Source organism: Pseudorca crassidens, chromosome 10, assembly GCF_039906515.1.
Source record: "Pseudorca crassidens isolate mPseCra1 chromosome 10, mPseCra1.hap1, whole genome shotgun sequence".
Lineage (NCBI taxonomy): Eukaryota > Metazoa > Chordata > Mammalia > Artiodactyla > Delphinidae > Pseudorca > Pseudorca crassidens.
This window is the reverse complement of record NC_090305.1, coordinates 62,918,091-62,945,294: the sequence shown is the minus strand read 5'-3', so window position 1 is coordinate 62,945,294 and position 27,204 is coordinate 62,918,091. Positions and strand designations below refer to the sequence as shown.

Genomic DNA, 27,204 nt, shown 5'->3' with positions numbered 1-27,204 from the left:
TTGGAACAGAACATTACTATATTTTAAAAGTCAGCAGATACTTGTGATGAACAACCAGGGTGAAGAACTATTGCTTAGAACAGTAATTCCCGGACTCTAACATGCATCGGAATGCCCTGGAGGGCCGATTAAACAGACTTCTGGGCTTCACTCTCAGAATTTATGATTCAGTGAGGTAGGGACTATAATTTCATATTTTGAACAAATTCCCAAGTGACACTGACACTGCTGGTCTGGGGACCTCCCTTTAAGAACCACTGATTTAGAACAACTTTGAGGATGGTGTTAGAGTGATTTCCACTTTACACATTAATCAACTGAGGCTTGGTGATGACCAAGCCAGAACTCGCTCTCAGGTCTGTGATCTATGCCCTTAAAAATCTATGCTCTGGGGCTTCCCTGGTGGCGCAGTGGTTGAGAGTCCGCCTGCCGATGCAGGGGACACGGGTCTGTGCGCCGGTCAGGGAAGATCCCACATGCCGCGGAGCGGCTGGGCCCGGGAGCCATGGCCGCTGAGGCTGCGCATCCGGAGCCTGTGCTCCGCAATGGGAGAGGCCACAACAGTGACAGGCCCGCGTAGCGCAAAAAAAAAAAAAAAAAAAAAAAGTCTATGCTCTGTTTGCCTCATCTTGTACACAAGTTGATCGGGCCTGACTTTACCAAATGCTTCACTAGAGAGCAGTTATGGATGAATCCCAGCATTGTGTAAAAGTCTGCTGCATTAAATCAGTTCCAAACTCTTGCCTGCTAGCAGTGAGGAAGAAGCATTAGAGATTATGAAGCTAATTTAACTTCATTAATCAGGATAACATTAATTGCTCCAGTCTTCTTAATGAAGGACCGCTAATGCATGCAAAACACTTCATCCAAGACAACTTCCAAGCGCCTCCTCCCGGGCCTGTGCTCAGAGACCAAACTTCCAGATAAATGTTCTCTCCTGAATGGACTCAGCTCTCTGTACTGCCTGCCTAGGCAGCTAGGACGTCCCTTAGAAAGTACAACTCCTGTTCCAGGTAATCCCTGGAGCAAGCCTCAGATCCCACAGTGACGGAGGGCTTTGGCCTACATGGCACTCAGGATGGTCTCCCGGGTCCATTTAAATCCTTTGTAAATATTAGAAGGTAAAGCCAAAGAGCACCATAAGCAAAATGATTACAAATTCAGTTTCCTCCAGCATTTTTTTATTGCCATAAAGGTGAATTTCAAGACCTCAGATATCTAAGTGATTGCACTTTCAACTTTAATCAATTTACGATTTCACTTCTAAGACAGACTGAGGGCCTCCAAGATTCTTGGAGGAGGCCAGCCTCCTGTTTGTGTGCTCTCCCTCCCACATCCTCCTTCCATACAGGCTTTCTCCTTAGAATAGTGGTCTTTTCATTTAGAAAAGGGGTATGGAGCTGAGAAATGCCTTGATAAGAGTATTCCCTGACTCTGCTCCTTCCTTCCATTTTGTCCTTGCTCCATGATTTTTTTTTTTTTTTCTTGAGAGCCATACAACCAAGAAGCTGACAATAAACACAGGAAACAGTCTTGTGTAGATTCTCTAAAAGCAGAGCCTGAGACGGACTGCTGAGCAAATGATTGAGGGGCTCTTTTCAATTTCCCTAAGAATAAGGAAATCAGGCAGGAGAGGGAAAGAGAGTGGGAGTCAAAGTGTGAGTTCAGCTGAAGTCTAACCTCAGCCTGATCCCACAAAGAGCTCTGGAGCATGAGTTATATCAGGATATTCCTTCCTTGAAGCAAGGGGGACAGCCTTTTGTACTTTGTATCAGTCAATGATGGGCTGTGGGTCATTGATGGGAAGGGCATAATATCCTAGGCATTTCCAAAAAGTGATTCCCAACAGACCAAGGGCAAATCTCAGGATACAGAGCCAGCTGTCTAACACTCACGGAAGCTGGTGACAGGTGCAACTGCCAGATAAAGGGGATCTGGGCACCAACGGCATCTACCATAGGAACTTTGCAGAATCAAGGTGACTCTTCCTCATGTGTATGTGTAGCAAGTGCAACTGGGAAGTAGGTGATGTTTTCCTTCTGTCGTCTTTCTTCAGGACTTGCTGGAGCCCTTGCTGGAGGGAAAGCAGTGGCTTTCCCCCTCTCTGTATTCATACCTCTGCTGTAGTCCTTAGGTATGTTAACATGTTTTATTGTCAGTGTCCGTCTCCACATTGACAGCAGGAGCTCCTTGTGAGCTGGAACCCTGACCCACTCATTTTGTATCCTGAGAAGGAGGGCAGCACCAGGCACAGGCAGGGGCCCCCTAGTTTGCTAATAGCATGACCCAAAGCTTTCCTGTCCCTCCTCTTCATTCACACCTCTCAGTTCAGTTCCATCAGGGCCACTTTCAGTGAAAGAGACAACAACCAAGACCTTAAGAATGCCCATCTCTGGAGCTTGAAAAGTGCTTAATGTAATTGCAACTGTGTAGAAATAAAATAAAGACAGATGGTCTCTGTAAACAGATGACAATGCACAGAAGGTTTAGTCATTCTTGAACTCATTTTGGTCCAAAGAAAGACCCACTTAATGGCTCTGTAAAGCAAGAGCAACAACCTGTACAGATATAAACAAGAAGGGACAGACCATTCTTCAAGGTATTAACTGGTATTTGGAGAGACAGCATTTGCTATAAGGAGTAAGAGCAGCAGAACAACTTAGGAATAGAAGCTTGTTGCGCAAAGCTGGTAATCTGTAAGGAGGCACCACCCTGGCATTATTCTGATATGTAGAAATTGGTTTTTTCAAGTATATTACAAAACAACATCCTCTAGTTAAACTAAAGATCTCCCCTTTCCATTCATAAGCATGAAGAATTATCACTGCGGTACAATATTCATAAGCAAAAAATAACTTGTGCAAAAGTGACGCAAATATTACTTCAAAAGAAGAAAAGATTGCATCGCGAGGGCAGATTAAATACATGGTTTTGCTTAAAATCCCCCCAAAATTACCAAAAAAAAAAAGCAACAAAATCAAGTTCTTGATTTTGAGCAAGAAAAGCTCCATCTAGACACAGTGTTTCTAATTAAAAGATTATGTGAATGCTGGAGGGGATTCTCTCATTACGTAGCCACTTAGCCATTGTGATGTTCTCTTCTAAGATATGTGGAAGCTGGGTTTTGTGCCTGAACCTAGTACCATTTTTGTGGTCTAGGAGGTCTTCATCAGAAGGTGGTTTCCCTGGACCAAAGGCAGATCCTCTCGTCCTGCCCTGGCCAGTACCACAGCAACTTCAGCAGCTAGAGCACTGTACTAGAAGGAAAATGCCCCCTAGCACCTGCGGATATCAGGGCTCTTTTGGTAGGTCTCCACTCCCGCCCACTTTTCCTGGACTCCATTCCCTTTTTGATGGTTGGTGGTGAGTAGGGGGAGGAAGCTGCAGTTTGGGGGGATTTATAAAGAGAATTGCTAACAGATATGATGGAGATGGGGTTGAGGAACTCTGAACACCTCCAACAAGCCATGGAAGGATGATTCCTGGTTTTTTTGATTGTTAGGATTCCTGGGGTTCTAACCCAAGGACTGGCCCTGGAAGGAAAGCATGTATGTCTAACACATCCCTCAACATGTGCTCTCATTGCAGTGGCTTCTCTTGTGGCGAAGCACAGGCTCTAGGCATGCAGGTTTCAGTAGTCATGGCTCGCGGGCTTAGGTTCTCCGCGGCATGTGGGATTCCCCGATCAGGGCTCGAACCTGTGTCCCCTGCATTGGCAGGCGGATTCTTAACCACTGCACCACCAGTGAAGTCCCTGATTAGTTTTGACATATGTGTATATCAACCTGGGAAGTTCCCTCATGCCCCTCCCACACATTCCCTACATCCCCCTCTCCCAGAGGCAACCACTATTCTGATTTCTTTCACCATAGACTACTTTGGTCTGTTCTTAGCTTCATATAAATGGATGCTTTTTTGTGTCTGGCTTTTTGCATTCAACATAATTCACGGAGATTTATCTTTGTTTCTGCATGTATCAGTAGCACGTCCTTTTTATTGCTGGGTGGTATTCCATTGTATGAAAATTCCTGTCCTTTTGAGCATAAGCATTTCTACTTTTCTTGAGTAAGTATTTAGGCATGGAATTGTTGGATAATAGAACAGGTGTATGGAAATCACTTCTTGTTCCAAAAGGAAGATGGGTGTCATTGACAGTGATTTAAAACTTACTTGACATCTGAACTTCCCTGGTGGTGCAGTGGTTAAGAATCCACCTGCCAATGCAGGGGACACGAGTTTGATCCCTGGTCTGGGAAGATCCCACATACTGTGGTGCAACTAAGCACGTGCGCCACAACTACTGAGCCTGCATGCCTAAAGCCCATGCTCCGCAACAAGAGAAGCCACTGCAATGAGAAGCCCGCGCACCGCAACGAAGAGCAGCCCCCGCTGGTGGCAACTAGAGAAAGCTCCTGGGCAGCAATGAAGACCCAATGCAGCCAAAGATAAATAAATTTTTAAAAATAAATAAAAATGTTTTAAATCTTAAAAAAAAATAAAAATTACCGACATCGAAAGCCACATGTTACAGAAACCTAGCCTCTTCTCATAATCAAATTTAACTATGGGCATGAGCTGAGTTGAACTATAGCCAGCACCTCCCTGTTCAACAGGAATAGTAGCCATATAAGGAGAGCAATCAGAAATAGCTAACTACCACCTCCAGAGAGAGATTCCCTGGCTGTGGTATACCTTTAGAACATGAAGAATTAGAAAAGGGGATTGAGAGAGTAAGGTTTACTCTAGGGGATACTAAACATGGTACTCTGGCTGAAACAATTTCATGCGGCAATGTAGCTCTTTGCTGAAAGGGTTAAGGAATTTCCTGTGGTCCAGCATGCCTTGGCTATGGGCAGGGGCAGTACTGGATCATGAGAACCCTTATCTGTCAAGCCAAACAACTTGAATGTTATGTTAAGGCAACAGAAAGCCATTGATGGTTTATAAGCTAGAAAGTAAGAGGATCAAATTTAGGTTATAGAATGATCTTTCTTATCATGGGCTGGACAATAGATTTACAAAGGAGATGCGTTGGAGGCAGGGAGAATAGCTGAGAAGATGGCGGGGCTGGGGGTTGTCATCTACATGAGAGTCAGGAGTGTCTGAAACCAGGGTAGACGCAGTGAGGACGGGGAGGAGGAGCCTGAATCATAGAGTGTGAAGGAGACCGAATCTCCCCTGAAAGTAGGGCTGCTGAGGCTGAGAAAAAAAAGGTGGTAGGAATGACACTCTTGATTTCTGACTTGGCTATTTAAGGGGATGCAGTGCCATTTGCTGCTTCCAGAAACAAAGGAGAAACAGGGCTTTTGCAGTGATGGAGGCATAGACAGGAGTTGAGTTTTGGGCATGTTCAGTGGAGATGTGCCCTGTGGGACAACCAAGTGCAAGTGCACAGGAGACAGTTGATATTCTGGTCTTTATCTCAGTAGCAGACCAGGCTTCATGGATGTGCAACCTATACAGTCACACAGGGCCCTGTGCTCTGAAGAACCCCTTGCTGGGCATAATGTTCTGTTGTCACCATCTTGAAATTCATGATCATTTTAGAGCAAGGGACCACACATTTATATTTTGCACTGGGCCCCACAAATTCTGTAGCTGGTCCTACCCAGTATAGTGATCCATTCTGGGGATGAGTTTGTGAGTAACCAGCATACACAGCCAATGGAGTAAAGAAGAGTATACATAATTTGAAGTGAGAAGAGAAGAATCTAGGGGTGTCCCCTGAAGAAAGATATATTTAAAGGATGGGTGAAAAGAACTGTAAAAAGATATCAGAGGAGAAAGAAGCCATGGATCCCATGGACACAGCATCTAAGAAGGTGGACAAGTACAGGCACATTACAGAACCCAGAGAAAATTACAAACAGATTTTTTACTTTTTCTCAATGCTATACACTGGTCTGTATGGAGACCTCTATCAAACATGTGAGTCCCTTTTCTCTGTTTTTCCTCCCTCTTCTCTCCTCTTCCCAGGACTCACCTGCCTTTTCTACACCTCTGCTCTTCCTCCGAGGAGCTTGATTGTGAAGTAGCCACATGAGGTTCTGCAATTGTGACAGCAGTTCTTGATGATGGAAACCTGGGGTGGCAGGAGAGCAAGGGGCAGGGGTGAAAGGGAAATTGTAGCTCTAGGTCGTTTAGATTCTTGAGACTTGTATAACGATGAACTTGTCACTCATGCCAAAAACAAACAAAACTGCCTGGAATTGATATCTAATCATGTCCCGTCGTAGCTAATATTGGTTGAATGCTTACTACATGCTGGCCACTCATCTAAGATCTTTACAATGCGGTATTTCTCTCAGCTCTCACTCAAACAGGGGAGGTACTATTAGTCCCCAAGTAAACCGCTCTGAAGCATAGAAAAAGCGATGACTTCCAAACTCTTTTTCTGAAGCCAACAAAGCTCAAATAGAAAAACCTGACAAAGAGCACATGCAAGAAGGAAGGAAGGAAGGAAGCAAGAAAGGAAGGAAGGAAGGAAGGAAGGAAGGAAGGAAGGAAGAAAGGGAGGGAGGGAGGGAGGAAGGAGTAGACCAATCTCACTTATAAGTAGTGGCAAAATATTACAGGCAGGAAAAATTTAAGAATCATCATCACTGTTGTTATATAACAAAGACATGTAATATAACTAATATCTAATACAATTAGACAAGAGAGAGAACACGAGGTATAGATATCAGAAAGGCACAGGCAAAAATATTACGATGTGTTAATGATATAATTTAATATTGGAAAGTTTAAGAGAATCCATTGTATTTTACAAATCAATGATTATGTTTTTTCCTTGAAGGCATTTTTCTTTATGATCTAGATTTCCCTTCAATTTCCTTCATTTAAGCTTTACAGTCACAGTGGCTTTTCATTGCTACAGTCGGGTCTTCTGAGCTAAACAGTGGAGGCAGCAGTGAGCTCTCAGCTAAAGGGCTGCACGGCAGGAACACTGGTGACCGTGTTCAGAGGTGGGTACCTGGAGCCTGGGGTAACTGAGCCACTCTCCCCTTTGCAAACTATTTCTGTGATTGATGGATATTTTAGATGAATCTGCATATTAGTAAAATACAGTGCTGCCACCTGTGTCCCTTTCTGTAACCAGAGCAAACAATGTATTTTCTCTGCTATGAGAAAAAAAAAAAAAGGAGAAACCATATAATAGCTTCCTTTGCTGTGATTTGAGTCATAATTGTCAACTCCCTAATACATTAAACTGTAAAGATTTTGAAGGCAATATGTGTCTCAGCTGGGAAGCCTAAAGTAGGAATAAACAGAAGGAGTGTGGGATGGAAAGGAAGGAAATAATCATGCAGACTATCTTCAACTCTCAAAAAAAATTTTTTTGAAAGTAAGCGTTGCCACAACAGGAAATATTAGAGTTATTCCAAATGCCCATTAAACATATAATCAACCTGTCTGAACAAAGCTGGGATTGCTTCCTGGGAAGCAGTAATATTTCCAAAAAAGAAAAAGGAAAATATTCTTTTTGCCAGTCAATGCAAATATTGAGAAATACAAACTAATTACAAACAAAAGAGAAAAGATCATAAGAAAGATGGAAGGTATCAGGGTGCTAGTGAATTTTCCTAGTTCCTCCACTCGTTGTCTTCATGAGCCTAGAAGAGTTACTTAACCTCTCTGAACCCATGCTTTTACATTTTTTTTAACATCTTTATTGGGGTATAATTGCTTTATAATGGTGTGTTAGTTTCTGCTTTATAACTATGCTTTTACATTTTTAAAATGGAATTACTATGAATAATGTAGTGGTAGAATATTATTAACATGAATAAAGCAAATGAAACAAAAAGTGTACATATAGTATGCTTCTTTTGTGTGAGAGAAATAATGAAATAAGACACTAAATAAGCACCTGTTTATTTTTGCAAAAGGAAACACAAGAAGGATAAACCAAAAACAAATGAGATAGCTTACCTACAGGAGGTGTGTGGAAAAGGGTGGAAGGGTTGGGGGACATGAACTGACACTCCTCTGAGTATTTGGGTTTTATATAGTTTTGACTTTTGGAACCATGGTCGTGTTTTTATATAAACAAAAAGTTTAAAACTCAACAAGCGTGAGGAGGGAAACCTTAAATTGAAATACAAACAAAACCAAATGTATTTAACTATACTTCAGACAAACAACATAACCAAACTGAAAGGGAAAAGAAAAAGAACTGACCCATGTGACTTTGAACACAGTATTTTGACTATACATCCTCAGACTAAACTAAAAAAGAACTTTAAACAAACACTGAGCTCTAGTTAGTAAGAACCCAGTCCCACAGTGTGGTGTGTCAGCAATTCTAAAACAACTCTTTATACATTCTAAGACTGAGAAAATAAGTAAATATATTAAGGATGGGGAAGCTAAAATCAAATTGGTGGTTCTGGATTGGAATTGAAAATATCAGCATAAACTCATGGTTTCTAACATAGTGATAGATAGGTGATAGATAGATGTGTGTACATTTACATGTACAAATATGTATTTCCCAGCTCCGTCTACTGGGAGTCTAGAAGCTATGACACAGCAATTGCAATGAGTACATCCAATGCCCAGACTTTAGTTTCTAAATAAACTAAACATCTAATAAAAGAAACCAGAATTCCTTGGAGAACTGGCTGATTCCACGACTGGGGCTAGGAAAGTACAAGGTGAGCTTTGAACATTATGTTGTGCCAGAAAGCAAGAAAGTGCTCAAAGACTGATAGTCATGCTAAAATGACGTGAGAGCTAACTCAAAGGCACACACTTGGCCAAATACGGGACAATCTGAGTACCAAATAGAATAATGACAGTACGTAATGGATTGGAACACACTGAATTAGAAAAGAATCCGTGAGTGTACAGCGATAGCCAAAAATAGAGACAGGGGAGGGAACCTCTTCTTTACAAAAGAAGACTGGCTAATAGATGTAGAAGGAAAAGTAGAATTGGGGGCTGGGGGTTGTGGAAATACCATTTTGAAACCTCACTGTAATAACTGATTCAGCCAAGAATTATCAATGGATATGAACATCATTAAGGGAAAAGTTCTTGGGAAACAGAATATTCAAATGGTTTCAAATTGTCTCCCTGCAAACTACTCAGTTGCAAAGGGAAAAAATTGTTTTCACAATGGGGGATACACAGAAACTACTTTTGCTTAAGAAAGTACCTTGATCAAATATTATATGTAAAGGAGAAGGAACAAGAGAGAGAGGCCTGCTCTCTCATTTAACACACAAGATTATAATATAGACCTTTGTCACTGCGATAATACAAGACATAGGGATAAGAGATATAAATGTTTTTCTGAAAAGATTAAACTCTATATGTAGATGATATGACTATGTGCTTAATTCAAGAGAATCAAATGAAAAACTATTTTAACCAATAAGAGAATTCAGTAAGGTAGCCAGAAACATAATCAACAATCTAAAAATGCTATCATTTTCTATACATCAGAAAATGTAATAGAGAAAGAGACTGATTCACACACACACACAAAAAAACTATAACAAAAACAAATGACACTCAGAATATGTGCAAGACTCATATGAAGGAAACTATTCAATTATCCAAAAGACACAGACTATCATGACCCTGATGGGACAACTCAATAATGTAAAGTTAACTGTTCTTTCCAAATTAATCCATGATTTAAGCCAATGCAAAGCAAAATCAATGTTCATCAAAATCCTCAAAGTATTTAAGTTTTTTTAAAGTTTATCAGATGACAAAATGAGCAAAAATTACCTACATATTTTTGAACTGCTTTATTGCTATGAAATTTACAAACATAAAGTTTACCTGTTAAAGTGCACAATTCAGTGGTTTTTAGTAAATTTATAGAGCTATGAAACCATGGGAATGTAAACTGATGCATTTTTAGACAGCAATGTGGCAACATCTATCAAGATTTTAACTTGGGATATTCTTTATTGAACAATTCAACAACTGGGAAAACATTCTAGAGAAATGCTCTCACTCATGCACAAGGGTATATGTACAAGGATGCTAATTATAAGTTTGGTTCAGAAAATGGTAAACAATCCAAATACCCGCAAAAAGGGAAATAGTATTCAGAAAATTGAAATCTGTCTAAAAAGGGAAAATTTTAAATAAATAAGTGAATGAATATATGAACTAACACACAAGTCTTAAAAGTAGGGAAGAGATAGGTAGATGGACGATAGATAGGTACCTAGGTAGATAGGGAGGGATATGTTTACTGTCTTTTCTTCCTTTAACATGATTATTGTCCCTGTAATTTCAGAAATATAAGCAACAACCAAGGGAGACAAGTAATGCAGATAATGTACTTTTTTCCTGTTGACTTATTTGCCAAGGTTTCTATATTTTGAGATCCTTGGTTCATAAATCTAATTCTTTGTAAATATCTGAACTTTGTTAACTCCAGGAAGACCAGTACCTTCTTGTCTTTAACCATCTTGAAATAGAAAGAATATATTATTATTTTCACCTTAAATGAAATCAAGATGCTCTGCATTTTGAGTGAGTAATGCTGGACGAAAGCCAATGCTTTTGTGTGGTCCTTTGGTGTGTTTCATGGGTGTGCCTTTGTGTGTGTATCGTGTTTTGTGTGTGTGTCTATGAGTGTCTGTGCGTCTGTGTGTGTTTTAAAGAGGTGCTGGTTCTCACCAGTCCAGGAATTGTACAAATCCCCTGCTGTCCTTCTCTTCCTGGTCCCCTCTCGCCACCCATGGCAGCTGCATTGGCATATGAATGTATTTGTTCTGTCCAAATGTCAACACTGATTGTTTTGAGCAGACATGTGTCAAACTCTATCAGGGGGAAAGGAGAAAGACTGTTCTCAGGTGACACCTACAGCCACTATCCAGGCTGGCCTCTGGTCAAAATATTTCATTCTCCCTATAAATCCGAAACACAAGCTTTGTAAGATTACGTATCTCACTTAAAGGTTCAAAAGATATGGCTGTTAAAACCATATGAGGAGGCTTCCGGGAAGATGGTGGAAGAGTAAGACGCGGAGATCACATTCCTCCCCACAGATACACCAGAAATACATCTACACGTGGAACAACTCCTACAGAACACCTAGTGAACGCTGGCAGAAGACCTCAGACCTCCCAAAAGGCAAGAAACTCCCCACATACCTGGGTAGGGCAAAAGAGAAAACAGAGACTTAAGGATAGGGACGTGACCTGCACCAGTGGGAGGGAGCTGTGAAGGAGGAAAGGTTTCCACACACTAGCAAGCCCCTTCGCGGGCGGAGACTGCGGGTGGCGGAGGGGGAAGCTTCGGAGACGCGGAGCAGAGCACAGCAACTGGGGTGAGAAGGGCAAAGCGGAAAAATTCCCGCACAGAGGATCAGGGCCGACGGGCATTCACCAGCCCGAGAGGCTTGTCTGCTCACCCGCCGGGGCGGGCGGGGCTGGGAGCTGAGGCTCGGGCTTCGGTCGGAGCGCAGGGAGAGGACTGGGGCTGGCAGCGTGAACACATCTTGCAGGGGGTTAGTGCACCACGGCTGGCCGGGAGGGAGTCCGGGGAAAAGTCTGGACCTGCCGAAGAGGCAAGAGACTTTTTCTTCCCTCTTTGTTTCCTGGTGCACGAGGAGAGGGGATTAAGAGCGCTGCTTAAAGGAGCTCCACAGACGGGCGCGAGCCATGGCTAAAAGCGCAGACCCCAGAGACGGGCATGAGACGCTAAGGCTGCTGCTGCCCCCACCAAGAAGCCTGTGTGTGAGCACAGGTTACTATCCGCACCCCCCTTCCAGGGAGGCTGTGCAGGCCGCCACTGCCAGGGTCCCGGGATCCAGGGACAACTCCCCCGGGAGAACGCATGGCGCGCCTCAGGCTGGTGCAACGTCACGCCTCTGCCGCTGCAGGCTCGCCCCGCACTCCGTGCCCCTCCCTCCCCCCGACCTGAGTGAGCCGGAGCCCCCGAATCAGCGGCTCCTTTAACCCCGTCCTGTCTGAGCGAATAACAGATGCCCTCCGGCGACTTACACGCAGAGGCGGGGCCAAATCCAAAGGTGAGTCCCTGGGAGCTGTGAGAACAAAGAAGAGAAAGGGAAATCTCTCCCAGCAGCCTCAGAAGCAGCGGATTAAAGCTCCACAATCAACCTGATGTACCCTGCATCTATGGAATACATGAATAGACAACGAATCATCCCAAATTGAGGAGGTGGACTTTGAGAGCAAGATTGATGATTTTTTCCCCTTTTCCTCTTTTTGTGAGTGTGTATGTGTACGCTTCTGTGTGAGATTTTGTCTGTATAGCTTTGCATCCACCATTTGTCCTAGGGTTCTATCCGTCCGTTTTTTTTTCTTAATAATTATTTTTATTTTAATAACTTTATTATATTTTATCTTACTTTATTTTATTTTACTTTATCTTCTTTCTTTCTTTTTTCCTTCCTTCCCTCCTTCCTTCCTTCCTTCCTTCCTTCCTCCCTCCCTCCCTCCTTTCTTTCTTTCTTTCTTCGTCCTATTTCTACTAATTCTTTCTTTCTACTTTTTCTCCCTTTTATTCTGAGCCGTGTGGATGAAAGGCTCTTGGTGCTGCAGCCAGGAGTCAGTGCTGTGCCTCTGAGGTGGGACAGCCAACTTCAGGACACTGGTCCACAAGAGACCTCCCAGCTCCACATAATATCAAATGGCGAAAATCTCCCAGAGATCTCCATCTCAATGCCAAGACCCAGCTTCACTCAATGACCAGCAAGCTAAAGTGCTGGACATCCTATGCCAAACAACTAGCAAGACAGGAACACAACCCCACCATTAGCAGAGAGGCTGCCTAAAATCATAATAAGTCCAGAGACACCCCAAAACACACCACCAGATGTGGACCTGCCCACCAGAAAGACAAGATCCAGCCTCACCCACTAGAACACAGGCACTAGTCCCCTCCACCAGGAAGCCTACACAACCCACTGAACCAAACTTAGCCACTGGAGACAGACACCAAAAATAAGGGGAACTACAAACCTGCAGCCTGCAAAAAGGAGACCCCAAACACAGTAAGATAAGCAAAATGAGAAGACAGAAAAACACACAGCAGATGAAGGAGCAAGGTAAAAACCCACCAGACCTAACAAATGAAGAGGAAATAGGCAGTCTACCTGAAAAAGAATTCAGAATAATGATAGTAAAGATGATCCAAAATCTTGGAAATAGAATGGACAAAGTGCAAGAAACATTTAACAAGGACCTAGAAGAACTAAAGATGAAACAAACAACAATGAACAACACAATAAATGAAATTGAAAATACTCTAGATGGGATCAATAGCAGAATAACTGAGGCAGAAGAACGGATAAGTGACCTGGAAGATAAAATAGTGGAAATAACTACTGCAGAGCAGAATAAAGAAAAAAGAAGGAAAAGAACTGAGGACAGTCTCAGAGACCTCTGGGACAACAATAAATGCACCAACATTTGAATTATAGGGGTTCCAGAAGAAGAAGAGAAAAAGAAAGGGACTGAGAAAATACTTGAAGAGATTATAGTTGAAAACTTCCCTATTATGGGAAAGGAAATAGTTAATCAAGTCCAGGAAACACAGAGAATCCCATACAGGATAAATCCAAGGAGAAATACGCCAAGACACATATTAATCAAACTGTCAAAAATTAAATACAAAGAAAACATATTAAAAGCAGCAAGGAAAAAACAACAAGTAACACACAAGGGAATCCCCATAAGGTTAACAGCTGAACTTTCAGCAGAAACTCTGCAAGCCAGAAGGGAGTGGCAAGACATATTTAAAGTGATGAAGGAGAAGAACCTGCAACCAAGATTACTCTACCCAGCAAGGATCTCATTCAGATTTGAGGGAGAAATTAAAACATTTACAGACAAGCAAAAGCTGAGAGAGTTCAGCACCACCAAACCAGCTTTACAACAACTGCTAAAGGAACTTCTCTAGAGAAGAAACACAAGAGAAGGAAAAGACCTACAATAACGAACCCAAAACAATTAAGAAAATGGTAATAGGAACATACATATCGATAATTACCTTAAATGTAAATGGATTAAATGCTCCCACCAAAAGACACAGATTGGCTGAATGGATACAAAAACAAGACCCATATATTTGCTGTCTACAAGAGACCCACTTCAGACCTAGAGACACATACAGACTGAAAGTAAGGGGATGGAAAAAGATATTTCATGGAAATGGAAACCAAAAGAAAGCTAGACTAGCAATTCTCATATCAGACAAAATAGACTTTAAAATAAAGACTATTAGAAGAGACAAAGAAGGACACTACATAATGATCAAGGGATCGATCCAAGAAGAAGATATAACAATTATAAATATTTATGCACCCAACATAGGAGCGCCTCAATACATAAGGCAAATACTAACAGCCATAAAAGGGGAAATAGACAGTAACACATTCATAGTAGCGGACTTTAACACCCCACTTTCACTAATGGACAGATCATCCAAAATGAAAATAAATAAGGAAACACAAGCTTTAAACGATACATTAAACAAGATGGACTTAATTGATATTTATAGGCCATTCCATCCAAAAACAACAGAATACACATTTTTCTCAAGTGCTCATGGAATATTCTCCAGGATAGATCATATCTTGGGTCACAAATCAAGCCTTGGTAAATTTAAGAAAATTGAAATTGTTTCAAGTATCTTTTCTGACCACAACGCTATGAGACTAGATATCAATTACAGAAAAAGATCTGTAAAAAATACAAACACACGGAGGCTAAACAATACACTACTTAAAAACGAAGTGATCACTGAAGAAATCAAAGAGGAAATAAAAAAAATACCTAGAAACAAATGACAATAGAGACACGATGACCCAAAATCTATGGGATGCAGCAAAAGCAGTTCTAAGAGGGAAGTTTATAGCAATACAATCCTACCTTAAGAAACAGGAAACATCTCGAATAAACAACCTAACCTTGCACCTAAAGCAATTAGAGAAAGAAGAACGAAAAACCCCCAAAGTTAGCAGAAGGAAAGAAATCTTAAAAATCAGATCAGAAATAAATGAAAAAGAAATGAAGGAAACAATAGCAAAGATCAATGGAACTAAAAGCTGGTTCTTTAAGAAGATAAACAAAATTGATAAACCATTAGCCAGACTCATCAAGAAAAAAAGGGAGAAGACTCAAATCAATAGAATTAGAAATGAAAAAGGAGAAGTAACAACTGACACTGCAGAAATACAAAAGACCATGAGAGATTACTACAAGCAACTCTATGACAGTAAAATGGACAACCTGGAGGAAATAGACAAATTTTTAGAAATACACAACCTGCCAAAACTGAATCAGGAAGAAATAGAAAATATGAACAGACCAATCACAAGCACTGAAATTGAAACTGTGATTAAAAATCTTCCAACAAACAAAAGCCCAGGACCAGATGGCTTCACAGGCGAATTCTATCAAACATTTAGAGAAGAGCTAACACATATCCTTCTCAAACTCTTCCAAAATATAGCAGAGGGAGGAACACTCCCAAACTCATTCTACGACGCCACCACCACCTTGATACCAAAACCAGACAAGGATGTCACAAAGAAAGAAAACTACCGGCCAATATCACTGATGAACATAGATGCAACAATCCTCAACAAAATACTAGCAAACAGAATCCAACAGCACATTAAAAGGATCATACACCATGATCAAGTGGGGTTTATTCCAGGAATGCAAGGATTCTTCAATATATGAAAAATAATCAATGTGATAAACCATATTAACAAACTGAAGGAGAAAAACCATATGATCATCTCAATAGATGCAGAGAAAGCTTTTGACAAAATTCAACACTCATTTATGATAAAAACCCTCCAGAAAGTAGGCATAGAGGGGACTTTCCTCAACATAATAAAGGCCATATATGACAAACCCACAGCCAACATCATCCTCAATGGTGAGAAACTGAAAGCATTTCCACTAAGATCAGGAAGAAGACAAGGTTGCCCACTCTCACCACTCTTATTCAACATAGTTTTGGAAGTTTTAGCCACAGCAATCAGAGAAGAAAAGGAAATAAAAGGAATCCAAATCAGAAAAGAAGAAGTAAAGCTGTCACTGTTTGCAGATGACATGATACATAGAGAATCCTAAAGATGCTACAGAAAACTACTAGAGCTAATCAATGAATTTGGTAAAGTAGCAGGATACAAAATTAATGCACAGAAATCTCTGGCATTCCTATACACTAATGATGAAAAATCTGAAAGTGAAATCAAGAAAACACTCCCATTTACCACTGCAACAAAAAGAATAAAATATCTAGGAATAAACCTACCTAAGGAGACAAAAGACCTGTATGCAGAAAATTATAAGACACTGATGAAAGAAATTAAAGATGATACAAATAGATGGAGAGATATACCATGTTCTTGGATTGGAAGAATCAACATTGTGAAAATGACTCTACTACCCAAAGCAATCTACAGATTCAATGAAATCCCTATCAAACTACCACTGGTATTTTTCACAGAACTAGAACAAAAAATTTCACAATTTGTATGGAAACACAAAAGACCCCGAATAGCCAAAGCAATCTTGAGAACGAAAAACAGAGCTGGAGGAATCAGGCTCCCTGACTTCAGACTATACTACAAAGCTACAGTAATCAAGACAGTATGGTACTGGCACAAAAACAGAAAGATAGGTCAATGGAACAGGATAGAAGCCCAGAGATAAATCCACGCACATATGGTCACCTTATCTTTGATAAAGGAGGCAGGAATGTACAGTGGAGAAAGGACAGCCTCTTCAATAAGTGGTGCTGGGAAAACTGGACCGGTACATGTAAAAGTATGAGATTAGATCACTCCCTAACACCATACACAAAAATAAGCTCAAAATGGATTAAAGACCTAAATATAAGGCCAGAAACTATCAAACTCTTAGAGGAAAACATAGGCAGAACACTCTATGACATAAATCACAGCAAGATCCTTTCTGACCCACCTCCCAGAGAAATGGAAATAAAAAGAAAAAAACAAATGGGACCTAATGAAACGTCAAAGCTTTTGCATAGCAAAGGAAACCATAAACAAGACCTAAAGAGAACCCTCAGAATGGGAGAACATATTTGCAAATGAAGCAACTGACAAAGGATTAATCTCCAAAATTTATAAGCAGCTCACGCAGCTCAATAACAAAAAAACAAACAACCCAATCCAAAAATGGGCAGAAGACTTAAATAGACATTTCTCCAAAGAAGATACACAGACTACCAACAAACACATGAAAGAATGCTCAACTTCATTAATCATTAGAGAAATGCAAATCAAAACTACAATGAAATATCATCTCACACCAGTCAGAATGGCCATCATCAAAAAATCTAGGAACAATAAATGCTGGAGAGGGTGTGGAGAAAAGGGAACCCTCTTGCACTGTTGGTGGGAATGTAAATTGGTACAGCCACTATGGAGAACAGTATGGAGGTTCCTTAAAAAACTACAAATAGAACTACCATATGACCCAGCAATCCCACTACTGGGCATATACCCTGAGAAAACCATAATTCAAAAAGAGGCATGTACCAAAATGTTCATTGCAGCTCTATTTACAATAGCCCGGAGATGGAAACAACCTAAGTGTCCATCATCGGATGAATGGATAAAGAAGAAGTGGCACATATATACAATGGAATATTACTCAGCCATAAAAAGAAATGAAATTGAGCTATTTGTAATGAGGTGGATAGACCTAGAGTCTGTTATACAGAGTGAAATAAGTCAGAAAGAGAAAGACAAATACCATATGCTAACACATATATATGGAATTTAAGGGAAAAAAATGTCATGAAGAACCTACGGGTAAGACAGGAATAAAGACACAGACCTACTAGAGAATGGACTTGAGGATATGGGGAGGGGGAAGGGTAAGCTGTGACAAAGCAAGAGAGAGGCATGGACATATATATACTACCAAACGTAAGGTAGATAGCTAGTGGGAAGGAGCCGCATAGCACAGGGAGATCAGCTCAGTGCTTTGTGACTGCCTGGAGGGGTGGGATAGGGAGGGTGGGAGGGAGGGAGATGTAAGAGGGAAGAGATATGGGAACATATCTATACGTATAACTGATTCACTTTGTTATAAAGCAGAAAGTAAGACACCATTGTAAAGCAATTATACTCCAATAAAGATGTTAAAAAAAACAAAAAACAAAAAAAACCCATATGAGGGGATACTGTTCAGCATAAAGTGGACCTAACTTCTGATACGGGCTGCCACATGAATAAACCTAAAAAAAATTCTCTATCACTGAAAGAAGCCAAATAGAAAAGACCACATATTCTGATCCCATTTACATGAAATGTCCAGAAATGACTCCATGGAGAAAGAAAGCAGATTAGTGTTGCTCGTGGCTAGGGGATGAGAACAGGGACTGTTTGCAAATGGGCAGGAGAGATTTTGGGGGGTGATAGGGATATTCTAAGACTGGATTGTGGTGATGTTTGCACAACTCTGTAAATTTACTAAAAATCACTGTACACATAAAATGGATGAATGTGATGGTATGTAAATTATACCTCAATAAAGGTGTTAAAAATATTGCTACAATCTTGAAAAGACAGAACAATCAGACTGCCCTATATTCACATTGCTGGGTTCTGTATAGTACAGAACACCTCACTGAGGCCTAAGACTAGATTACATCTGTATTCACCCAATGAGAGTTTCTCATTTGATGGCTTACTCATTCACTGGAAAGTCTCAAAGTAGCAGCTGGCCTTCACCCATGGGCACATGGAAGCACTCGCCACATGGAAATCCTTCCCTTTACACACTCCCTCTTCCAATCCCCTATACTCACCAACTGATATACAACCAATCAACTGAACAGAGAGTCCCAACCATCAATATCAATATACAAAGAGGTTTGGACAAGGTAGGCAAAAACATGATAAAGAAGAATCCATTCACATTATTATTGGGCAAAAGCAAGCCCCATTAGAATTGTCCACTCGACTTCTAAATTGAGTGACAAGCAGGAATATCTACAACAAAACTAAGGACAAAATAGTTTGCAAAAGAAAGATGGAGAAAGTATATGGGTTATTGTAACAGACCCCACACCCCTGATCACAGAGGCAGAGCCGTGGCCCAGGGTGGGCCAATCTGTTCTTTATCATTTGGTGACACTCATTGGTGTAGGGGTATGAATGTAACCAGGCTGTTTCCTCAGCAAGTTTTTTACTCTAGCTAGAGGGAAATTGTTTTTTATTCTGTGATAATGGGGTGTTTGGCTGAGAGCCTGTAGGGACCAGGTATACACTTGGAGAGAAGGAAACTAATACAATGAGATAAGTACAGGCAAGAGCCAGAGAGGGTGCTGATGGATTGTGTCCTCAACTCCAGACGCCCCTAAACCCAGCTCCAGCCCTGCTTCTCTTAGAGTGGTTATGTGACCCAACACATTTCTCATTTGTCCTTAAACTGCTTTGAGTTGGATTTCCATCAGTCGTAACCAGAACCTTTTCTAATATAAACTCACATTGGAAAAAGAAGTCAAAGAGAACTGGCACTCAATAAAATAGAAGTTAAAGAAGAGACACTACACTTCAAAGAATGAATAAAGCAACAGAATGGGATGTAAAAGTAATGAGCAGAATAAAATAAAGGGAGGGCAGAGAAACCTGAAACTGTCTCAAAACTAAAAATTCAAACTAGAAGCAGCAAGAAGTAGAATTGACAGTGCAGGAAACTGTATCAGGGACGTGCAGTACAGGCTTGATGACAAAAATCACAGAGCATTCAGAAGGAAAGGATGAATAAAGCAAATTTTCTGAGATAAAAAGATGACCTGCACCTGGAAAGTGAAGGGATCCATAGATTCCAGGAGAATGAGGGATAGTAACCTTAGACCCATCACGAACCTTTACATGCTGGCATGGGTACATTTACAGAGGAAAATGATCTAGAGCAGCCTCAGAGAGAACAGAATTCAGAAGAGACAAGACTGTGCGCCAAGAATTCTACATCAAGTGTCAGCTACACAACAGGAAGGTATAATGGTATTTAAAATGACATGGGGAGTGTTGAGCATACGCTCTTTGCTTATTTTTTTGGTCTTTTATTTATGATTTTTTAAATTATGATATATTTGTGGATACACACCTAGGAGTTGTAGCCTAGCACTAGTCAGCCTTGTGCAAATACTGGCATGTCCTCTGGCATGTGAATGGATTCAGAGGTCTATGCTGAAAAGGAACAAGTGAGAGTCATGTATGTATATGGATGTGGGTCAAAAATAATCTAAAACTCTGACTTAGACAAATCTGAAGAGCAAAGAAATTCCAAAGGCATTAGGTCACAGGATTTACCTACTGATCTTCCATCTCTACTCATGGGCTAGTCAAGGACCTAACCTAAGTGAGTGTCTTTGACACCTGGAGGGGAAGGACTAAAGACTTAAAGCCCCTATTCCAACTCAAATGTGTTAGGCCTTTGCAATCCGTTGTGGTCTGATAGTTCCAGGACACACAGCTGAAGATCCAAATCAGCCCTCAACACCTCCCCAGTTGAATAATTATAGGATTCAGCAACGGCTGGGTGTCAAGAGCAGATATGAAAAGACACAATTCCCCAAGATTGTGGAACTCCATCCAAAGGAGTACCCTGTTGAAAAACAGGAAAAGTGGAAAAGAAATAGTAGGTGAGGTTCTATTATGATACCAGTAATTTGTATCCCAATAAATGTATTGGTTCCCCAATAGCCTGGCTTCCCCGAGAGCTCCATTTTATACATTTAAGGCTGATTGGGAAGAAAACTGGAAATCTGTGACTCCACCCTGACCAAGGTCATCCACTACAGAAGACCCGAGGAAGATGTGATCAAATATGCCAGGAAACCTAAAACTAATGCTCCCTAACTAAAGAATTTACTTCAGGATATAACCCAGCCCTCTCAGAGGAAGAGGGAGAAAGGCAAGGGAGCAAAAGGATGAGAACTCACAAATCGAGAAGCTGTGGCATTAAAGGGCACAGGAAGCCTTGGCTCCGTTTAAATATATTATTATAGGGACTTCCCTGGTGGTCCAGTGGTTAAGAATCAGTCTTGCAATTCAGGGGACACCGGTTCAACCCCTGGTCAGGGAACTAAGGTCCCACATGCTGTGGGGCAACTAAGGCTGCGTGCCACACTATTGAGCCCATGTGCCACAACTAGAGAGCCCGTGTCCCGCAACTATGGACCCCACGTACCACAACTACTGATCCCACGCGCCCTGGAGCCCGCGTGTCACAACTAGAGATCCCATGTGCCACAACTAATGAGCCTGCGCGCTCTGGAGCCTACGTGCCACAACTAGAGAGAAGCCTGTGTGCTGCAACGAAGAGCCCACACGCTGCAATGATAGATCCCACATGCCCCAACTAAGACCTGACGCAGCCAAAAAATAAATAAATGAATAAATATTTTTTAAATAAATAAATAATTATTATAGTGCTGCAACTAAGACCTGGCACAGCCAAAATAAATAATAAAATAAATATTTAAAAAATATGAATTATTATATATAAATATATATCTATGTATGATATATAATTAATATATTATATAAATATATAATAATATATTAATACACTTAATATACAATCAAATATACATCATATTCTAAATAATTATAGTAACATTGATTATAAACATAATGTATTTGTATAGTTCTTAAATGAAAAGATGAATAATGTAAAAAATAATTTATCTTTAAGGCAGAAACATAGCTCAGAGGAGACTTGCAAATGAGAAATGGGGACAGAGGTGGGAAGAAGTGTAAGTTGCTAATTTTCCCATCTTAATTGGGAGACAACAGAAACCTCTTGGTTTCTGAAGTTGTTCCATTGGTGTTGGTATTGAGGTTATTGATTTCAATAACCGAACTCTGATCTAGCAATATCATAGGCTCTCATGAACCGCCAGTTGGAGTGTAACTGGTTGCCACTTTTCTGGAGAGTAAAGTGGCATAATGTAGCAAAGGCCTGAAATTCCTTCATAACTTTGACTCAGAAGTTTTACCTTTTGGAAATTATCCTACAGTAATCAGATGTACACACAACAATTTGTGTACACTCCAAATCCTGTACAACCAGGAGGATGGCAATGTAAGTCACAGTTCAAACAGGGGAATTTCTGAGAGTGAAAGTCAGTGCTATTAATAATACACCAGGACAACAGGTGTCAACAGGGTTGATGCCAAACAACCCAGCATGTACTACAAGACCATAAAAATGCATTATTTTTATAATCAGGAAAAGAGAGTTACTTTTTTTTTTGTCTTAAGGCTGAGACATGCGGCATGTGGGATCTTAGTTCCCTGACCAGGGATTGAACCCACACCCCCTGCATTGGAAGCACAGAGTCTTAACCACTGGCCCGCCAGGGAAGTCCCAAGAGTTACTTTAAAATCTACTAAATTGTAAGAGAAAACAAAAGGGCAATGAACAAAAACAGTGCAGGAGTTACGGGGCCTTCCAGCTTGCACAGGCTGAGATACTGCCAGTCTAGTATTGAAAGGAACAGAGCGACTTGGAAGAGTACTCCTGGCTCCCTCTCAGGACTCGTCTGCCCACAGTCTGCTGTTGGCCAACATGACCCTTTTGTGACTCTCTGCTGTACACCTAGGATCTTTTCATTCAGAGTTTTCTTAACCTTTAAATCATCAGAACAATCTAACAGAATCTTAACTACATAATGAATCGAACATCCAATAAAAGAAAAGTTACTCAATAACAGGAAGCCATTCACACACATCTGTTAATGCACCAAGAATGACCACACACAGAGAGAGAGAAGCTCTTATACAGTTTTGTCCCAAGTGTCATGGAGGCTCAGAGGGCTGTCTCATTTGGTCAACCTTCCCTGAAAAAAATAAGATGAGGGAGGCTCTCAGAGAAGAAGACAGATTGAGGTAGAGTTTTGAAGGAAGTCTTCATTTTCAGGGACTGCAAGGAACTTAGTGTAGCTGGTACATGAGATATGAGTTAAGAACCCAAAAAGAAGATTCCAGGAAGAACAGATTGAGAAGGGTACATGGGTCCTTCTACCCCTCCATCTCCCACGATAACTCTCAGGTCTCAAGCTTGGTACCTAAAAAATCATCTCTGATTGTGTCAGGGGTGTAAGTGCTTTGCTGAGCCAAGAAGGACCTATGTTTCATTAGATGTCCATGTTGACAGCTTCCTTGGGTATAGATAACAATACAAAACACACAACTGCTCCAAGTCACCTTTGTCCTAACTCTAATGGGCACAGGATATGAAAATACCTGTTGGTGGTGTAGCTGCTAGGAGATGAGGATGGGGGGCGGGGATTTGGGGGGAGTGGATGCTCTTTGCACTGCCATTGTCTATCCAGAGAGAAGTGGAATTAGCAAGTCTCTTCTACAAATGGGAGCTCTTTGAACTCTGCTCAGTATGAGCAGACACAGTGGGGCTGATCTATAGGAGGGGTGTCAACAGCAATGGGTTGTCCAAGATCTCTGAGAGGATCAGCACTGAGAAAATAATCTCATTATGGGTGGTGGTGTCAGACAAAGGAACTCAAGGGCAACATGATTAAAGGTTATATTGTAGCTCATATGAAGATCCAAGGCTGACTTGCCTCCTCTCCCTTGAACCTATTTATCATGAAAACACTGCAGGAGCAGAACTCATGGGCATAACCATAAACCAGTTTTACTTTGTTTCCCACTGTCTCTTTAAAGTTTGCTCACTGGGAGAAATTCTCCACCTGGAGATTAAAAACTCAGAAAATTACTGTCCAATCACTCACAGATAATAAAAGATCTTATGAACATTTAAAAATAAAACACAGGATCTCAACTTAGAAATTAAAATCCTAGTCCCATATGATAATCCAGATTCCAAACTTGATTTAAAGTTAAATCTTGTGGACTTTTCTAGTGAGGGCCTTCTGCGATCTTTCCCTCCTATCTCTCCTTCTGCCTAGTAACCTGATTTCTGACCTATTCCATTTCCTTTGCGCTGACAAATTGCGTTCACAGCTTGATTACTAAGCAGCCTCTTCAACTTGTCAGAGAGCAGCTAGCCGGCCTGTGTCTCACCCTTTGCTTTTTTGGGTCAGACCTCAGTCCACTTTGTCTCTCCAACCAGAGATGACACTCACAGTGCTGACGGAGAGTTCCACTGAAATCCTTTCTCTTGATTTGAGGTTAAGAGGGATGTACCCTCTGCTCTACACCCTTGCTCACAGCTCAGTAACAGCTCCCTGCAAATAAGTTCTATCTAAAATAAGCTTCCTCTGATGCCCAGAAACTCAATCCTTTTATACTCTCAGTGTTGGTTGAGGAGATGAAGAGCCATGTAACTGGTTTCTACTCATTTCCTTTGAAAATGCTCCTTTTGGTGTAACACGTCACTTTAGTACCTCTCTATCCAAATGTGGTCCAAGGACGTGGCAGCATCAACATCACCTGGGAGCTTGTTAGAAACACAGAAGCTCAAGCCCCACCCCAGACCTACAAAATCAAAATCTGCATTTTAGTAAGATTGCCAGGTGATTTGTATGCACATTAAATTTTGAAAAGCATTGCTTTTTCAACGTTCTTGGCGACTCAGTCAAAATTTTCTACTTAATTTCCTGTTACTACATTTACAGTTCAGTATTCTAATGTAGTCGTGTGGGTTCTAATTTCAGAAAGGAGGAGTGCCCATGTCTGTCCTTTGCAAGTCCAGATCTCAAACCGCCTAGAGAACTAACTTAAATGTCTTTCTATCAAATTCAGATGTTCCTCTGTTATCGGGCTGGCCAAAAATTTTGTTCGGGTTTTTGTAAGATCCTACAAAAACCCGAACGAACTTTTTGGCCAACCCCCAATACTTCAAATTCAACATAATCTAAACAAAGTCATCATTTTCCCCCAAACTTGACCCCTTTTCCTGACACCTCTTACCTATAAACCTACCTATTTTTCAAGACCTGATAAAGGTCAATCTCTGCCAAGACTTTTTTTCTTGACCATTAGAGCCCACACTGGTCACTCCCCAGTCTCAATTCACACACCATGTCATCCTTGAGCACTTGTTATGTCCTGCTATTTTTCATTTACGTTATACTGCCCTGAATTGAAGTTTTCTTTCATTCAATAATATTTATTGAGCACTTTTTATGTGCTTACCAATGTTCTAGGAGTTGGGGACACAGTAAAGAACAAAACATTAATTTTCTGCCCTCATGAAACTCATATTCTTGGGGGAGAAAGAGACAAAAAACAGATAAACAGAAAAATATATAATCTCATATCATAACAACGACTATCAAATTGAAATCACCAGTCCCAACCTCTCCCTTTATCTGCAGCTCTTATAGTCAACTCTCTGCTCAATATCTTCACTTGGATGTCTATATGCATCTCAGATTTAACTTATCCCAACTGAACTCTGGATTTTCACTGGAACACCCTCTTTTTCCAGTGTCCTACATCTCAGCAAATGCCATCCCCATCCTCATAATCTTCTCTTTTTCTCACACCAGACCTTCATTTCATCAGCAAATCCTGGCAACTCTACTTCTAAAATATTACCACTTCTCTCCACCTCCTCTGCTACAGCCCTGACCAGGTCACCAACAGCTCACCTGGACCTCTGCTTCCAACTCCATCCCTCTGCTACAGTATGGTGAGTACTCTACATGGCTGCCTGAGCAATCCGTCCTTTTAGAGAGTAAATCTGAGCATTCCCTAGCTCAAAACCCTTCAGTGGTTTCCACTGCACTAAGAATTAAACCCAGAGACCCTACAGACTCTGGAATCCTTGTTATCACTCTGACTTCAAATCCCATCACTCTCCCATCCCTTTCCCACCCGAGCCACTGTGGTCTATGTGATGTTCTTTGAAGCACACAGCAGGCTACCTCCCCATGGCCTTTGCAATTTGCTTGGACCATTTTTCCCCCAGACACCAGAGGCTTGCCTTCTCACTTCCTTCTGATCTCTCTCCACTCAAGTATCACTTCCTCAGAGAGGTCTTTCCTGACTGATCTATTGCCCAAGGCACTCTCTCATCTTCTCCTTTTCTTTTCTTTATAACATTTACCTGTAACCGCCCCCCACACCCGCATACACATTTGTTGATTCTATTTGTTTACTGTCTGTCTCCTCACTAAAATGTAATTACCCTAAAATGTAATTTCCATGGGGAACAAGAAATTTTTTTTTCATGCCCAGCATCTAGATCAGTGCCTAGAGAGAGTAGACACTCAATACATATTTATTGAATAAATGAACAGCAGCTAAAGTACCTAAGTTTGCAAATTATTTAGTTTGTTTAATAACAGCCCAAATTATTCCTGTAATTATGTCACTGCACTAACTTGCATTTTTAAATACATCTTTAAATAGAATTACAGCTGGGAATTGGCCCTCGCCTGTCACAGCAGGACAGTGTCATGCCCGTAAATACTGTTCATCACATGTGTGGCAATAGAAGAAAAATTTGAGAACTGTTGCTCTAAAACACAATTTCCAAGCTCACTGTGCAGACTTTTTTTTTCTGGAGGCATTTGGTGACAAGATGGGGGGCGCAACCTCAGGAAGCTGTCCACTGACCTTCTTTGAGAAGGTGGGAAGATGTTGCCGCCCTCATTCCATAAGGAATATACATGCTAGCACCTTACCTGCAGCGGAGCAAAGATGCAGACATCTTTTTGATGGTGAGGTCCTTTCTATGTGGCACTAGTTGTTAACCATGACTGCATTTGAGACCCACACAGGAGCTTTTAAGAAATAGCAGTGTACCACCACACCCCCAGAGATTCTGATTTAATTGCTTTGGGTGCACCTAGGGGTTGGTATTTGTTAAAAGCCTTCCTGGTGATTTTTATGTGCAGCCAGGTGGCTAACGACTGGTGTATAACCCGCTGGTGCCAGGGTAACACTGAATGAATGCACATTCTGGGCAGAGCCAATTACAAGGCACTCAGGGATGGGACCCAGGAACCGGAGCTGATCTCCATCTCCCTTGAAGAACTCACAGCCCTGAAGAGGGTGTCACAGTTGCATGATCACATCCCAGTTAGAACACGGTGAACACTTTGGTGTTTGATGATGGCCCTAGAGGTGTGGAAAACTAGGAAGATTCAAGAAAAGAATGAATGAAAAGATTTGAGGAGTTTGGAATATAAAACATGTGAGGCAAAAGTCAAAAGTTAGATTGATTTAGCCTGGAGAAGTAGAGTCGGTAGAAGAAGGTTAGTAGAAGTAAAATT

The 27,204-nt window shown here is 41.1% G+C and overlaps 1 long non-coding RNA gene across 2 annotated transcripts in view; it reads right to left on the bottom strand.

Annotated features, from left to right (window-relative positions):
• LOC137232318 (uncharacterized) overlaps positions 1–27,204 on the bottom strand; it is a 557,085-nt gene that overhangs the window by 164,688 nt on the left and 365,193 nt on the right. For both annotated transcript variants that reach the window (XR_010946964.1, XR_010946963.1), the window contains exon 6: positions 5,984–6,082. This is a non-coding gene — a long non-coding RNA (uncharacterized lncRNA). The remainder of the gene's footprint in view (positions 1–5,983; positions 6,083–27,204) is intronic.